The 16,399-nt window shown below is 44.6% G+C and overlaps 1 protein-coding gene across 3 annotated transcripts in view; it reads left to right on the top strand.

The window, feature by feature from the left end:
• Positions 1–860: 860 nt before the first annotated feature.
• LRRC8D (leucine rich repeat containing 8 VRAC subunit D) overlaps positions 861–16,399 on the top strand; it is a 116,770-nt gene continuing 101,231 nt past the window's right edge. The window contains exon 1 of one of the 3 annotated variants that reach the window (XM_030825068.1): positions 861–1,132. The gene's annotated coding sequence lies outside the window, so the exon portion shown is untranslated. Of the gene's footprint in view, positions 1,133–1,162; positions 1,245–16,399 lie in introns of those variants that run through there. The other 2 variants (XM_030825070.1, XM_030825069.1) reach the window with 2 other exon arrangements.

Genomic DNA, 16,399 nt, shown 5'->3' with positions numbered 1-16,399 from the left:
TAAAAGAAGATACTAAAGCACTGGGTTGAACCACGTATTTTGTTACAAGCAAATAACTCCAAATAGCCCGCCTTAATTTATTTATTGGCCCCTGCCTCTGCTCACCCACAAAAAAGACTGCAAATGAACCCTGATCCTACAGCAACAACAAAAAACAGTGACACTATCGGGCTGCAAAACCCTCTTAGCATAGAAGAATCTTTTCATCTGTCTCTTTCAGATGTAACATATTTTTGAAGAAAAGAATGGGATGAAAGGGGCGGACTCAGATAAAAAACAAGAACCGACTTTCCAATACAGCTTCAATAGCAGACGGAACACATGAAGCTGAGAAACTCTCCATGCCAAGAAGTAGTTGTGTGTGCCCCAAAGCTCAGATAAGTACTTTCTCCTTAGAGCTGGAAGGTGCTTAAGTGACTTTTTAACGTAGTTCAACTCCGCACCCACAGCGCCCAGTCTTAATATCAGAGTTTTAGTCGACGAGACAGACTCCTTCGCCCAGGACGGGTGAAGGTTCCTGACCATGCCTCGCAGCTACATGGCAGCTGCGCCTGCCCGGCACCGAGCCCTGCCCAGGTGGACGCTTGAGAGAGCATTACGGCGATGGTTATGAGGCTGCCGTTCTTTCCCTCCCAAGCACATGCTCGGCATCTAGCAATCGCTCGCCGCCAGTCTCCAACCCCAGGCCCCCTCCCTCGCCACGCAGACCCAGTCTGGTCAGGCACTGCAGGGCGACTGGAGAAAAGTGCTCGCAATCACATGGAGGCCCGGGCCCGCCCCATTGGCTGCGGCCGGGCCAGTCGCGGCGCTCGCCGGCTGCGGTTGGTCCCAGAGCTGCAGCGCCTGCACGGGCCCGGAGTCCATGTTACGCTTTGTCTAATTCCCCTCGTTACAGAGTCATGTGCTGCTGCTCTCGTCGCCGCTGCTGCCGCTGCCGCCGCCCGTGGTGCCCCGGCTCCTCCGCCGCGCTTCGAGGTGGCAGCCGCGGGCGGCGCCGCGGGAGCAGGGTCCAGGGCGCAGCGCGCCTTCGCCGCCCCGGCGCGTCCCGGTGCAGCCGCCGCCCGCCGCGGGTGATGCCGCCACCTCCGGCCTCAGCATAAGCCGTGGCTCGGCGGCCGAGCTGCCCCCGAAGGTTGGTGCGCACCTCTCCCGGCAGGGGCCGGGGGCTGCGAGGGAAGGCGACGCGCAGGTGGAGCCGCGCCGAGCCGAAGCGCGCAACCCTGGCGCAGGCGCCGCGGCCCGAGGTGCGGTTGCGACCGGGAACTCATTCGGGGACGTCCGGGGGTCGGGAGGAGGTGGCGGCGAGCGGAGTGGGCTTCCGTTTGCTGCCGCCAGGGCCTGGGAGATTGTTCCGCTTTCTGCAGTCTGAGCGTCGGCCGCTTGGGCCCCGGGCGGCCGGCCCTGCGGGAGGGGAGTGCGGCTGCCAGGCTCCTGGACCCCTCGCGCGCGCTCCCATCTCTCGCCTCCCTCCGCCCTATCGGAAAGGCGGGGAGAGCCGGTTTCGGCTCCGCTGGTTCCTCCCGGAGGTGGGTGTTTGGTGTCTGGCCTTGCTGGCCCGGTGTCCGTAAGGTGAGCCCTTTAACTTCTCCAGAATCGCCTCCCCTCCGCTTCCTTCCCGTGCCAGGTGGGCTGCGCTGGGAGCCCGGCGGGCGGGGGCGGGGAGGTGAAGGCCCGCGCCCCGCCCCCCGCGCCTGTGGGAGGGAGCTGGGGACCCGCAGGTGCACCCAGCCGGCCGCGGGCCATCTCCGGGTTGGGTACCGGTATAATCCGCTTCTAGCTTGTTTGGAGGCGTGGGCTCTTGGGAGCGGGACTTCTGCTCAAATCCTGTCCAGGGGCTTGAAAAGGAGGAGAATTGGGAGTGGTTGCCGGGAGGACCAGCACCTCCGGTTACTGGAGGGTTGATAGGGGCCTTCTCCTTTCCGTCTCCCTTTACTAGGGGGTATCCCTTGCAGATAAATGAGATTTTTTGATTTCTTAAAAAGCCAGCTGCAGTGAAGAAGAACTGCTGCAGGTCGAGGGGAAGAGAGGTAGGTCCTTGCTGCAGAGGGAGAGGTGGGCTGTGAGGTCCCAGGAGCACGCAGTTGGGGTGTGTGTGGCCGAAAGTATAGAGGTAGGGTTGTGGGAAAGAAACAGCCGAGATGAGAGGGAGGGCGCACTCAGGATGTAGGCGGAGAGATGGGGAATAGGTACTGGGGAGTCCTAGCAGAATGTGGGGCCCAGCCGGAGCCGCTTGGCTTACATTTGGCTCCTCGTTGCCTCGCAGATTTCCTGCTCTTGGATCTTGAAAAATATTTTTTGTTGGACAAAGAAAACTCTGAGGACATATTTTGGAAGGCAGGACTAAAGAGCTGACTTCTGGAAACTTTCCTTGGCAGCTTTGATAGTAAAATTCCGTACAGGCAGCGTTTATTGAGCACCTATTACGTGGTTTGTACCGGACTTTGGAAGAGTCTGGACAGGCAGGGAATCCCCGTTTGCAGTAATGATGAGAGCTGTCTACTTTATAAACAACCAAGGGGCTCCTCCCAGTGCCAAGAATGAGAGTGATCAGACCTTCCTCGCCATAGCATCTGGGGCCTCTGCTTCTTACAGACCTGTGGGAAGAACCCTGCACCATATCCCGTAAATGGGGTCTTCAGGCAGCATTTATTTTTACAGTCCAAAAATAGTGACCAAACACCTACTGTCAGCTAGTTGAGAGTTGGGGTTCTTGCTTCATCTGTCTTGACACCAACTAACTAAATCCCTGTTAAAATCCGAGTGCAAGATGGGGAAGAATCTGAGATGAAAATTAGGTGGTTAAAACAGGGGTCACGAAAAGTTGATTTGAGGTGTTTGGTCTCTGTAGGTTACTTATGGAGCCCCCCCATAAAATGATTAGGTAATCTGTGGAGCCAGGGAAAAATTCCAAAATCTTGAATTGGCACAGTTTATTTATATATTTGAACACTATGTTAGATTTGTCTCGTTTTTATTGAGGGTGTATGTGTGCGTGTTGATTAAAACCTAACAGATTAGAAGGTTGGAGAAGAAACTGTCCTTAGATGACCCAGCCTTCCATTACCATGTGGAGTAGCATATGATGCAACAGTTGAAGTATTGAGCCATATTCATATCATTTTCTCCCTGCTGTGTTTTCCAGCATTTAAAAAACGTGGTCAAAACTTGGCCCTTTTTTTTTTTCTCAAAATCGCTAAAGTTTAATGGAAAGAAAAAAAAAGAAAAAATCTAGGCCCCCTTTTCCCTTAATTTTTATATTATGCAGCGTCTTTAAAAATTAGTTTTAGAAAATTTTGATGTGTTTGTCATGTCCAAGTAGTTAAATTGTTTTGGTAGCTATAGTTTGGAAATTAGACTTGATTCTGTTCTCAGTACTGTAGACAAAATAGCTATTAAAGTCAAAAGTTTGTCAAAACTTTGTAATCATAATTATTATGTTGTTGAAGTGGTAGCTTGTAAGAGATTTCAGTTATTTTTAATTGGAGCTGGTGTTTGACATTCTAAGAAACACCAGTTAATATTTGTTGAGTGCCAGCAGGAAGCATAGAACTGGAGTGGGTGCTGTGGGATCTTAACAAGGCAGGAGAGGATTCTCGTAGTAATCACAGAGAGCAGAGAAGACAGGCACACATGAGGATGCCAGCAGAAGCAGACAGTAATAGTTGTCTAAGAATCCAGGGTGTGTGGAACCAGATAAAAGTGTATGAAGTGTGCTGAGGGAGGAGTGGAAATCTGAATTGACTTTTGACAGTGGTCAGGGATGTAGAACAGAATATATGACTAATAAAGGAGGGTAGAGGGAACCTAGTTAGTGAAAAACTTAACCACAAGTCAGTGGTGTTAATCATTTGCCTCAAGACCAGTGGCTCTCAGAAGTAGGCAATTTTGCTTCTCAGCAGACATTGAGGAAGGTCGGAGACATTTATGGTTATCATAGCTAGGCGGCAGGTGCTGCTGTCATCTAGTGGCTAGAGGACAGAGATGCTACATAAGCATCCTACTGTGCACAGGACGTCAACCCCCTTCCTCCTAAACAAAGAATGATCCTGTCCGAAATGGCGATAGTGCCTGCCCTTAGATCTCAGAATAGGTCTTGAAGGGAGGTGGAAACCCTGTCCTTAGATCTGAGAATAGGTCTTGAAGGGAGGTGGTTCTTGACTTGGGAGGAATAATAACACTGAGCTTAGGAAGCTGGTGTAGGAGACTTTTGTGCTCAGATCTGATGTGATTAGGGTCTGGGCAAATCCTTATTGAACGAAAGGGGCAGTTTGGAGGGAAATCATAGCAGACAAGCACAGTATGATAGTGGAGTAAGTTGGGGATCACAGAATCAGAATTGGCATTTTAGAGGGGCCTTATCCAATTTATTTATTTTAGTAAATTCTTACTCTTTCTGGGTAACCTTTCTTTAACCCCAGGAACCGTGAACTTCTCCTGAAGACAAGTTGTTACACCTTTGGACTGTTTGTTGTGTTATTACTTGAGCTGAAGACTGTCTCCTTGAATTTTTTTTTCCAATGATTTTAGTCTTTTGGAGCTGCCTACTCTCTTTGAATGCACCAAGACAATATGATGTCCCCTTGTCAGGGGACAACATGATGTCCCCTTGTCAACCCCCAGTTGACTTTCCTAATGCAAACTAGTCCCAATTCTTTTCACAGTCTTTTATTGGGATGTGGTTTCTTGATGTCTTCTCAGTTTATCAGCATCTCACATGGAGAATCTGGAATTGAATATGTAATTGAGATGTGATCTGGCCAACAGAGAGTACAGTAAGACAGCTGTTTGCTGAGACCTAAGCATAAATGTCTACTTACTGCACCTTAAGCTTACAACTGCCTATGATTTTCTTAGGCAGTGCCAAGCACAAACTTCTTTATTAGATAATCATGTTTTGGATAGTCAAAACCCCCAGATATTTGCTCTGTGAGCTGCTGCATCCTGTATTTCATGTGCAGATTTTTTTGGAGAAGTTTTTGTTGTTGTTGTCGTTCCTTCTCAATGTTATCCTATTTATTTTGATCCAGTCTTCTAGCCTTTGACATGTTTGAATTTATGTCTTCTAATTATATCAGAGAGGAATGGAGGATGACTTTGTTGAAAACTGTAGTCAATACTATGTAAAACTCAGTAGTTTGGGGGGCACTGTTGGTCCTATGTGAGAGCTGGGATCACTGAGTGATGGAGGTGAGTTCTAGGGCTAATTAGCCCTTATTTTGGGGGCTTCTGAGAAATCTAAATGCCAAGCCACATGGCATTTAGCTCTTGAAATGTTTGTATCTGGGGTACCATTTTGAAATTGTTCGAGTCTGTTGCAAGCTTCTGAAATCTGAATTCCTTCCTCTGGGTCTTTGTAGTTCTGTTTATGTATCTGGAAGAGAGTTTCTAATGTTTTTTGCAAATCTGAAGCTTGCAGAGTTAGAGTTGCTTCTGAAATTTGTGAGAAGGTAGGATAACTGGCAAAAATCAACTATGGACTTGGTTCCCACTCAGGCTAAGCTTTGTTTTCTTTTTTGCTAATATGCCTCAAATACTTAGTGACAGCCTTATATTTAGGGAAGGAGAGAGGATTGAGGTTTAGAAACAAACCTTTTTCTCAGAGCTTGGCTTTAACTTGTCATTGATGTAAGTTCATACTTAACTTGAATTTTACAGTCTTCACTGCAAAGACATTAGGAAATTACCATTCCCAGATGTCTTCTGAAGCTGGCAGGTAAGAAATCCCAGGTACCTTAGTGCCAAGTTCTCCAAATACTCTAGATCTATCCAGTGAACTAGATTTAATAAATTACTTGATTTGGGTGATAGCTATCTCACAGTGTTGAAGGAGAGCTAGAGGAAAATTTCAAATCTGATGGCCAAATGTGTGTGACCTCTTTGTGATGAATGTCCATTGTGCCCCAATCCTTTGTTAGTGTGTTGGCTGTCCAGATGGTGCAGTCTACTTGGTTTCCCTTCTCTGCCAGTCCACATGGGAAACCTCTTTATATCCTCTGGAGATGAAGGATATTCCAGTGAAAAGAAGGGCTGCCTTCTGAATATTTGAAATTTCTTGAGGGGAAAAGTGTTGCTGTCCTTTTATATTTTCAAAGGCTCTGTCGAAGTTGAAGTCTTAGAATTAAGGATGCAGTTGTGTCATTTTGAATAGAAGAATATTATAGCTGGAAGGGATCAACCCTTACATTTTATTTCATTTTATTTTATTTTTTTAGATGGAGTCTCGCTCTGTCGCCCAGGCTGGAGTGCAGTGGCACTATCTCGGCTCACTGCAAGCTCCACCTCCTGGGTTCACGCCATTCTCCTGCCTCAGCCTCCCGAGTAGCTGGGACTACAGCTGCCCGCCACTGCGCCCAGCTAATTTTTTGCATTTTTAGTAGAGACGGGGTTTCACCGTGATCTCAATCTCCTGACCTCATGATCCGCCCGCCTTGGCCTCCCAGAGTGCTGGGATTACAGGCGTGAGCCACCGTGCCCGGCTACCCTTAAATTTTATAGTTGAGTGTATCCAGGCATAGGGAGGTGATGTGATTAGCGTAAGTTTACACATGTAGTGACAGAGTAGGCATTAGAATCTATCTGCCTTAAAGACCACAATAAAGGCTAAGGATCAGGATTTCTTCTCTGCTTAGAGGTGTGTAAACAGTGGGGTCCCTCGGGTCTTATTTACATAATTGATCTAAAAGAAGGAGCACACAGTGGAATTTCTAGGTTTGCAGATGACAGCTTTTCTGGATTATGAAATGTCTAACCACTGGGGATTTGCTCCAGGGAAACCACACTAGGATGTATTAGTCATCAGAAGATTTGCAGGTGAGTTTCTTGTGGGCAAATAGGCGGTTGGGTATTAAGGGGAAATTACAGAATTTTCATAGGATGGTGTTTTGTTGGATAAACTCAGGGAAGGGCTCTGAAAATACCTTCGTGTTGTTGTCCTGACTTGCTGTTGCAGAAAAACAAAAACCACGAAATGCTAGGCTTCATCAAAAAGATTTTGGGGCTGGGCATGGTAGCTCAGGCCTGTAATCCCAGCAGTTTGGGAGGCCGAAGTGGGCAGATCACCTAAGGTCAGGAATTCGAGACCAGCCTGGCCAACATGGTGAAACCCTGTCTCTACTAAAAATAACAAAATTAGCCAGATGTGGTGGTGGTGCCTGCAATCCCAGCTACTCGGGAAGTTGAGGTAGGAGAATCAGTTGAACTCGGGAGGCGGAGTTTGCAGTGAGCTGAGATCGCGCCATTGCACTCTAGCCTGGGCAACAGAGTGAGACTCTGTCTCAAAAAAAAAAAAAAAAAAGATTTTGGGAAAAAAAACCCCAGAAAATATAGTCTTAATTGAGTTTTTACTGACTGTGTTTTTTCCCCCAAAGTCGTGGGCACTTAACCTTCAGAAAGACACTAGAGCTGGAATGACCATTGTAACGATACCTAGAATGTTTGGACATTGCTGCTAGAATGTAAGCTTCATGAGGACAGGGTCCTTGCTCATCTGTTTCTCTGATAAAAATATTAGGATTTCTAGCACCTGGAAAGAGTCATCTGAGAGGAGATGGCATGGAGGCCTGTGAAATCACAAGGATAGGGCCGTAGGCAGCCTTGATGGTTCACTTTATTCTAATAAGCCCGAGTGTGCTATTTTAATTGCCTCCTTGTCTTCATGCTCCGCTACTCTTTCAGTGTGGTGAGGGTAGGGATTTATCTCTCTTGTTCTCTGCTGATTTTCTAGTGCCTTGCACATGGCAGGCCCTCTATTAGTATTTGTCACCCAGAGAAATGAATGAAGAGGTATACCTTAAAACTTTACAAGATATAAATTCAGGATAAATGCCAAAAAATATGGTTTTTCTTAACCCTGGCTGGCATCAGAATCAGTCTGGGGAATATTTTTTAAATACATATATTCAGATCCTTCTCCATGCCTATTGAATCAGAATCTCTGGATATGGCGTTTAGTTTTGAAAAGAGCCCTCCCTGCCTCCAAGTAATTCTAATGGGCAGCTCAGCTCAGAACCACCATCTTAGTAGTTGTGCACGAAGGCTGGGTACTGACTGAAGACACCTTCAAATGGGTTTGAAACATTTGTGGCCAGCAAGCCCATCATTGGTTATTAAGACAAAAGAGAAGCTTTAAGGATATGTCAGTCTTCTTGGAAGGTATAGTGACCCGAGCAGCACATGGTCCACCATGGCCCTTGGTGCCTCCATGAGATAGTGCATCCTGGGCTGGATGGATGATGGGACCGACTCCCAGTCCATCCTTGAGCAGTCATTTCCAGAGTGGGTCCCTGATGACAGTTTCACCAGCCCATGAAAAAATGAGAAGAGTAAAGACAATGCAACAAACTTTTCTGTTTCAACTTTAGTGCTAAGTTTATTCAATTACAAGAGTCTGGTTTTTGTTTTGTTTTGTTTTTGTTTTTGTTTTGTTTAATCTTGGGTTGTCCTTCCTACTGGAGGGTTGGCTTGTTTTTTCATTTTATGAAAGGATGGTGATGCTTTTTTGGTGTCATTTCTAGATCCAGTTTTAAGCTGGCAATTTTGTGATAGTCTTTCTTTTGACATTTTACTGGCCTGTGAAATCAAAAGTCTAGGAACTACCACTCCTCTGAGGTTTTCAAGATGTCTGTGTCTACCCCTTGACACCTCCTTTTGGGGAACGCTCATAAATATGGTGTTAGATTCCATTACAAGCATTTTTTTTCCTTAAAACATTTTTTTCTTTCCTCTTATGCTTGCTGGTAATAGGAACATTGCCAGAGAAAGCTTCACTTCCCAACAACGCATAAATCCAGTTGCTACATCTTAGCATCAACAGATAGCCAGCACTGCAATGAGTTCTACAGAACAAGGAGAAGAAAAGATGTACAAGAAAACACCTTTTTCTCTGATGGTCACTGGCTGCCAGAAAGCTGTGTCTCAAAATCTCTCATGCTATAGAGACAGGACAGAACTCTTCAGATTGGGTATTAAATGCCGTCAGTCAAAATTCTCTTCACTGATTGCTTACAACCCAATTTTAAGAAATATTAGAAAATTAAAATGCTTGGAAAAATGGTCCCCGTGATGCTTGCAATGGCACTCTACTGAGTAGGCTTTTAAAATCAGTGTATTCTCAGATATGGCTGCTTTTTTCTTTTCGTATTTAACTTAGCTGGTTAAGAAGTACTTGGACAATGTATGGAACACCTAAAGTTATTAATAGTAACAGCTATTAGGCACTTATTGATTGTCCAAACCTATGCCCTGGAATTTACATGCATTCTCATATAATCCTCAAAACAATTCTTGGTGAAAGATAGACTTATTCCCACTCTACAGATGAGGTCGTAAGGCTGGAGAGGTTATATAATTTGCAACAATGTCACATAGAAGTGGCGGAGGTGGAATTTGAAACCAGACTCATTTTATACCAGACTTTTATATTTTAAACCAGACTTTTTAATATTTTATAATATATACCTATTCTCTTATCTACTGTACCCTTTCTCATTTCTGCACATTTCTTTGTATTTATCTTATAATACCTAGTGATATTTCTGTTACATGAAAAAGAATGAGGTTTTGAGGTGTGAAGGTGCCTGATAACTCCTCTGGTTCGTGCTGCGTGTTTGAAGAGCAGAGCCGTAGTGGCATCCCGGCGTTTAGGCTTCCAGGCCAATGCTCTTGTCACCCCAAGTTGGTCTTAGAAGTATCAGCCTACTGGTAAAACTACTTGAATGAAAATTTATCCTGGAATTGAGAGGATAACTTTAAATCACTTAATTATTCTGGTGTTTTCTCTAGCCCTGTTCTCTTTTGTCACCCATATTGGTGATGGAATGCCACTTGTAAAGTACATCTTAAGCACCCTCCTCCTGGTTAGATCTCAGCCACAATAACTACTGTACGTAAACATATCATGTAAAGATATGTCTAATATTTGCTAAGGTGTTATGTCTTAGCTGAAAAAACTGCTATAACAAATGTTTGCTGAATAAATGCCATAAATATATTCAATAAAAAAATCTATATCCTCAAAGCAAATGAATGAATAAATATCCATATAGCTACATCATATTCATAGGCTGTTTCATTCGTGCCTTTATTTTTTAAATACAAGAAAATTATACTTCATTATACTCAAGTATAATCTCTTTGCTGGAGTGAATTTATTCTGTTCAAGTTTTACTTTAACTATTGAATTATTTATCTTAACATTTAGCCAGTAATAAAGTACAAATTGGGAACTGGGCTGCAGTTTCATACATCTTGCACAAAACACCCCCTTCCTACAAACACACACGCTCAGAGAGAGAGAGAGATGCACTTGTTCTTTAACTTAGCTCTCAAGATATTTTTCGATTCCAAAATAGTTTATCTTTCACCTGTTCTAAATTCTTTTCCTTGTAACTTATTTACACCTGCTAAGTTCTGTACCAAGCAGAAATTAGATCTGTAATTTCTGTGCTAATCAGAGTTGGATACTAGCAGTAGCTTGGGGGTCTTGAGCAAATAGTGTGCCTCAGAGATGATTTGTGGCAGCAGGCACTCGCCCTCAGGGTGGGGTCATCAGGAGTGGGAGGCCCGTCAGAAGTGGGTCTGTTGAGCAGTGCGTTGTTGCCACGTGGGAATGTGGGCCGGTGTTGCCAGTTCTTCTGATTTTTCACTGTAAGCCAGAAATCTGGATTATTGTGTAAAATCTGATTTGAAAGATTGGCTAATTCAACATTTTAGAACTTCCTGTAACCAAACAAAATAGCTTTGTGGGCTGGAAACAGCCTCTTTAGGCCCTTAGAGATAGCCCTTTAGTGGCCAGATAAATGGAAGCATAGGGTTTGAATAAAAAGCACAATACGGCCGGGCGCGGTGGCTCACGCCTGTAATCCCAGCACTTTGGGAGGCCGAGGCGGGCGGATCACGAGGTCAGGAGATCGAGACCATCCTGGCTAACACGGTGAAACCCCGTCTCTACTAAAAATACAAAAAATTAGCCGGGTGAGGTGGTGGGCGCCTGTAGTCCCAGCTACGCAGGAGGCTGAGGCAGGAGAATGGCGTGAACCCCGGGGGTTGGAGCCTGCAGTGAGCCAAGATTGTGCCACTGCACTCCAGCCTGGGTTAAAGGGCGAGACTCCGTCTCAAAAAAAAAAAAAAAAAAAAAAAAAAAGCACAATACACTTGTTTTTTTTTTTTGAGATGGAGTCTCACTCTGTGGCCCAGGCTGGAGTGCAGTGCTGTGATCTTGGCTTGCTGCAACCTCTGCCTCCCGGGTTCAAGCAATTTTCCTACCTCAGCCTCCTGAGTAGCTGGGATTACAGGTGCGCACCACCACACCCAGCTAATTTTTGTATTTTTAGGAGAGCGGGGGTTTCACCATGTTGGCCAGGCTGGTCTCGAACTCCTGACCTCATGTGATCCGCCTGCCTCAGCCTCCCAAAGTGCTGGGATTATAGGCATGAGCCACCACGCCTGGCCCACAATACACTTTTAAACATTAATTTAAATTGACATAAATTGAAACTTGATTTCATTCTTTTCTCTCCCAACCCCAGACACAAAGCAGAGCAAAGCAAACCCCAAGCCCCGTACTTTTAATGATAACAATTTCTGACCTTTAAATGTGGCGTATTACATCTGGAGTGGTTGCATTTGAACAGGTTGTCTGGCCTGGGGAGGAATAGGTTTAGGGAGAAATAGGTAGAGTATGAATATAAAAGAGGAGAGGACAGGTGGGACACGCAAAGAGAAGGAAGGGTAAGAGCCACTTGGAGTTGAGTAAAGAGATCATCTACCCCAGGAGATACGGGAAGATTTGTTCATATCTTAAAATTGATTTGGGGTAAATGGGGAAGAAAGAGAAAGAAAGAAAAAATGTCAATATTTAGAAATAGTGCAGAGTCTATGTTGTTGGGGGGTAAAGAGTGCTATTATTTTGCAATTCCTAGTGTATCATGTTAATGTATACGGTGGCTTCTCCAAAAGGGGAATTGGAATGAAAAGGAAGGGAAAGAGTTTATGTCAGAAAGAAGACTAGGGAGTGAGATAAAGAAGAGGGGTCCAGAGAACAGCTGATAGCAAAAAATAAACCAAGAATGCTGGAAAACATTTGCATAGGGGAAAGTTGGCTATGTTAGAGTACAAAGCATCGTTTTTTTCCCCCACCCAAACGACGACGTTGAGGGGATATACACAGCAGTCCCTAGGAAAAAGATGGTTTGGAACACCAGCTTGTTTTGCTGTTGAAGGGCCAGCCTCCAGGGTCCCTTTGTGTGAAGCAGTGTCAGCAGGGCTGCGTCTGCCCTGTCAGGGCACACTGCCGGGAGGATATTGTCTAGTGGGTTTTAGCCCCTCTCCACCATCTGGGTATCCTGGTGCAGGACAGGACCTCAGACCTTTACTGTGACCCCAATAGTGCTCCTGTCTTTAGTTTTATTTGCTTTTCTGGGGGAAAATCTAACATTGTTTGTGTAATTTGTTGTATATACACCCTCTTTGAAAGAGAAGAGAGTAATATTTGAACAGATTTCTGCTGCTAGCAGAATCCTAGTCTGAGAAGATTTTTAAAAGCATTTTGCTCTTAATCATCCTGAGTATATAGTACCTTGTTTCTGGAATTTCAGCATTTTCTGGGGGGGCGGGGAACAACGTCTTTTGATCCATCTGCAGGTTTTATTCCAGTCCTAGGACTATCATCCCTGTGTGATCTGAACTATGTCTTTCTAGACTGGAATAACTTTAAATTTCTAATATTTTGGTTGCTTTTTAGAATAAATTCATTTTAAAATGTTGCCTTCTATTTGTTACCTTAATGCAGTAAGGATCTTTATGGATTTCTTTTCCCCCTTATGGAAACCATTTGTAGTATTGAGAGAATGGGTTCAGGTTTTCTTGCACTGTTGGGAAGAAGAAAAATTCTTCAAATTCCACTGCTCAGCCTTCTAGGGACTCTACTCTACAGATGGAAATCCTGGAAGATCCTATCAGGAAGTGAAACTTGTAAATAATCTTTGTGCTTATTTGGGGCATTATGCATTAACAAGTTGTACAAGAAGTCTTCTTTAACCTTATAAAATACACTTAAAAAAGAATCCAGTCCTAGTGACGAATCTGGAAATAAGACTAGGAAACACTTCACCATGTGCCAGGCACTGTTTGCAGCACTTTACATATATTAGCTCATTTACTTCTGACAACAGCCCCATTTTGTAGCAGAGGAAACCAAGGCTGGGTTCTCTAGCCTGGCTGCTCCTCCCAATCACCATGAGCAGCCAAGGTCATTACAGGAAGTGGCAGAACTGTGATTTGAATCCAAGCTGCCATGGCTTCAGGATCTGTGCTTTTTAGGACTGCTCCATTGCCCCTTGAACTCTCTCACAACAATGACGAACACAAATTTGCTTTAGAAACTTCTTTTGCCTTCCACATTACCTCAGTCTTAAAGTCAGCATCAGAGTTTGGTTGAAAAAAGAAATAAAATTATATTCCTTCCCTGATACTCCCTCCCCAAACCAAATGAACAAATGAAATCATGGAGACAGTTTCCATCTAGGAACAGAAACCTGACTAAAGGATCTTCCTGGAACACCATACTAAAACGCTGGACTGATCATTACAAAGGCTGTAGTTGGAGCCTTGTGGCTGTGACAACCCGCATCCTTGGCACCAGAATCGTTTTTAACAGCACAAAACCCATCTCGTTTTACCTTTACCTTTACAACTGGTAGATTTGGTGAGCTTCTGAGAGCACTTTTTTTTTTTTTTTTTGAGACGGAGTCTCGCCCTGTCGCCCAGGCTGGAGTGCAGTGGCGCAATCTCGGCTCACTGCAAGCTCCGCCTCCCGGGTTCACACCATTCTCCTGCCTCAGCCTCCTGAGTAGCTGGGACTACAGGCGCCCGCCACCACGCCCGGCTAATTTTTTTTGTATTTTTAGTAGAGACGGGGTTTCACCGTGGTCTCGATCTCCTGACCTTGTGATCCGCCCGCCTCGGCCTCCTAAAGTGCTGGGATTACAAGCGTGAGCCACCGCGCCCGGCCTGAGAGCACTTTTTAAATTGCTTTTTGCAACCTATACGGAGGCAGTGGGAAGGACCTAGGATTTGGAGCTTAAAAGACTTGAGTTCTAGTTCCAGCAGTCTCTTCTGTGGACTTGTGTGACCTTAGGTTTCATCTCCTGTAAATGGGGGAGGGGACAGTAACGGCAATAGGATTGGTTTGGTGAGGATAAGAAGCTATTATATCTGACAGTATTTTATTCACAACAATAGCCATGTGTGTCAGGCAGTGAGCTGACCAGCAAGTCCTTTGTGAGTCTTGGAATGCATTTTCCATGGTGGGTGGTGAGGTAGGTGGTTGGGGAAGGTTTGTGTTGATCTGAACCCCTTTTCTTTCCTGTTCTCTCCTTACCTGTATTCTAGTGTGAATGATAGTGTGGGTGTCAACTCAGTTTTTGGCCCAAATTCCTTTTCCTTGGTTTTCCCCCCTCCTAATTTGGGCTCTCTTCCAGTTTGCCTACAAAGTGCTATTTGTTGCAAGGGTGAAGCAGGCAATTCTCTGGGCAGCGACACTGTGGCTGCAGGCAGTTACTGTAGTTCAAAGCAAACAGCCAAGCTAGAGTAGGAGGGACACTGACAGGGCTTGTTCATTAGAATTTTGAACATTAATTTTTGAAGGAAAGAAAGGGGAGTACAAATAGAATAGGAATAGAAATATTATGAGATGTTCTTTATAACAGAACAAAATTGGGTCAGGAGAAAGGACTTTAAGAAATCACTTAACATTTATCATTACTTTGAAAGCAAATGCTTTTTTTGAGTAAAAGCAAATGCTTTTTGAGCATTTACTTTGTCTGCAATGCACTCTAGTGGGATGGGAAACAAAAGTTAGCACTAAATATTAACGGCTATCATGTTAGTGCATTTCAGGTGGTCCACCGTGGGCCACTTTTCTGTTTTATACTTATATCAGCCATGAAGGTTGGTGTCATTGGTGTTCCATTTCAAAGATTACAAAACTGAGGCTCAGTGTGTTTAAATAACCCACTCAAGGATACACTGCTAGTAACTAGCAGAGGGAGCTAAACTTTGACCTAGGTCTCTTTCTCATCCACAGTATGAAAGATGAGTAGGATATGCCCCTGCTTTGAAGAGAAGACCTGCATGTAAACAGTTTAGTATAATTCAGCACAGTTTGCAGTATGTGTTGTAATTCTTGTGAGAGCTACATTTTTTGGACATTTGCTCAGAAGGAGAGACTGATTTTGACTGGAAAGATCAGAGGAGGTCTCACAAGGAAAAATACCTTGAATAGGGCCTTGAAGGATGACAAAGATGGTGACAGGTAGAGAACTGATGGGAAAGCTGAGGGAATGTTGGAGCAGCAAAGCATGGAGATGTAGAAGTATAGAATGTGTTTGGGGAATGCTGCTGGGATGGAGTGAGGGATGGAGGAGGAAAGGAAGCCAGAGAAGTAGTTTGGGACAGATTACAGAGGGCCTAGCGTGTCCTGCTGAGGAATTTAGACTTCACTTGGTTGCCTTTGAATAAAGGCTATTCCACTGAAGTTTCTTGAGAAGGGAAATAATTTTGCCTTGATCTCTGCCTTCAGCAATTCTGGTGGTAGCATGGGCTTTCGCCAACTAGGCTGCATCTAAGGATCACTTGGGAGTTTCCTAAATGTGCAAATTCCAGGAGCACCTCTCCACCCCCATGATTTCAATGGTTCACATCTTGGGTGGGGCCTGGGAAAGCGTGTTTTGAAGGCTCTGCAGGTGCTTCTGAGGGCAGCCTGGTGAGGGAAGGGTTCTAGAGGGCATTGGGGCATTCTAGAGAAGGGTCTGAGCTGAAGCTAATTTTGAGTTTGTCATTGTACGGATGATTTTTTAAACCATGGGAGGGGGCTAGTCATCAAACTTTGTGGAAGATCTGTCTGTGTAGGTTCTATGGTTTGCTTTTTGTCCTCTGTAAGTATTAAACAGTAATCTCTCAGAGCATTGTCATTTGGTTGAAGTTTTTCACATATATTTCCTGTTCAAATCTAGAATGTGGGGTGGCTGTAATCCTTATGTCTCTGTGCTACATTTCTCCTTTTTTGTTGCTGTTTCTTTTAGAAGGCAGAGGAATATATGGGATTCTATTGTGGGCTGTACCTGTCTTCAGTGACAATCTCTTGGAGAGCATGAGCTCTGGAGTCTACTGCCTAGATTTTTACTCTGCCTTTCTAGCCATGGGAACATGGGAATGTTACTTAACTTTCTGTAAAATGAAGATATAACAGTATTTACCTCCTAGGGTTAGTTGTGAGGATAGTTTATATAAAATGCTTAGAACAGTTCCTGGCACATAGTTAACACTCAGGTGTTAGCTGCTGTTGCTGTTATTATTGTCATTAATTCTGCGGATACCCGAAGGTATTCCTTGCCTGCATTGT

This window comes from Nomascus leucogenys, chromosome 12 (genome assembly GCF_006542625.1).
Source record: "Nomascus leucogenys isolate Asia chromosome 12, Asia_NLE_v1, whole genome shotgun sequence".
Taxonomy (NCBI): Eukaryota; Metazoa; Chordata; class Mammalia; order Primates; family Hylobatidae; genus Nomascus; species Nomascus leucogenys.
This window is presented reverse-complemented; position numbering and strand designations above follow the sequence as displayed.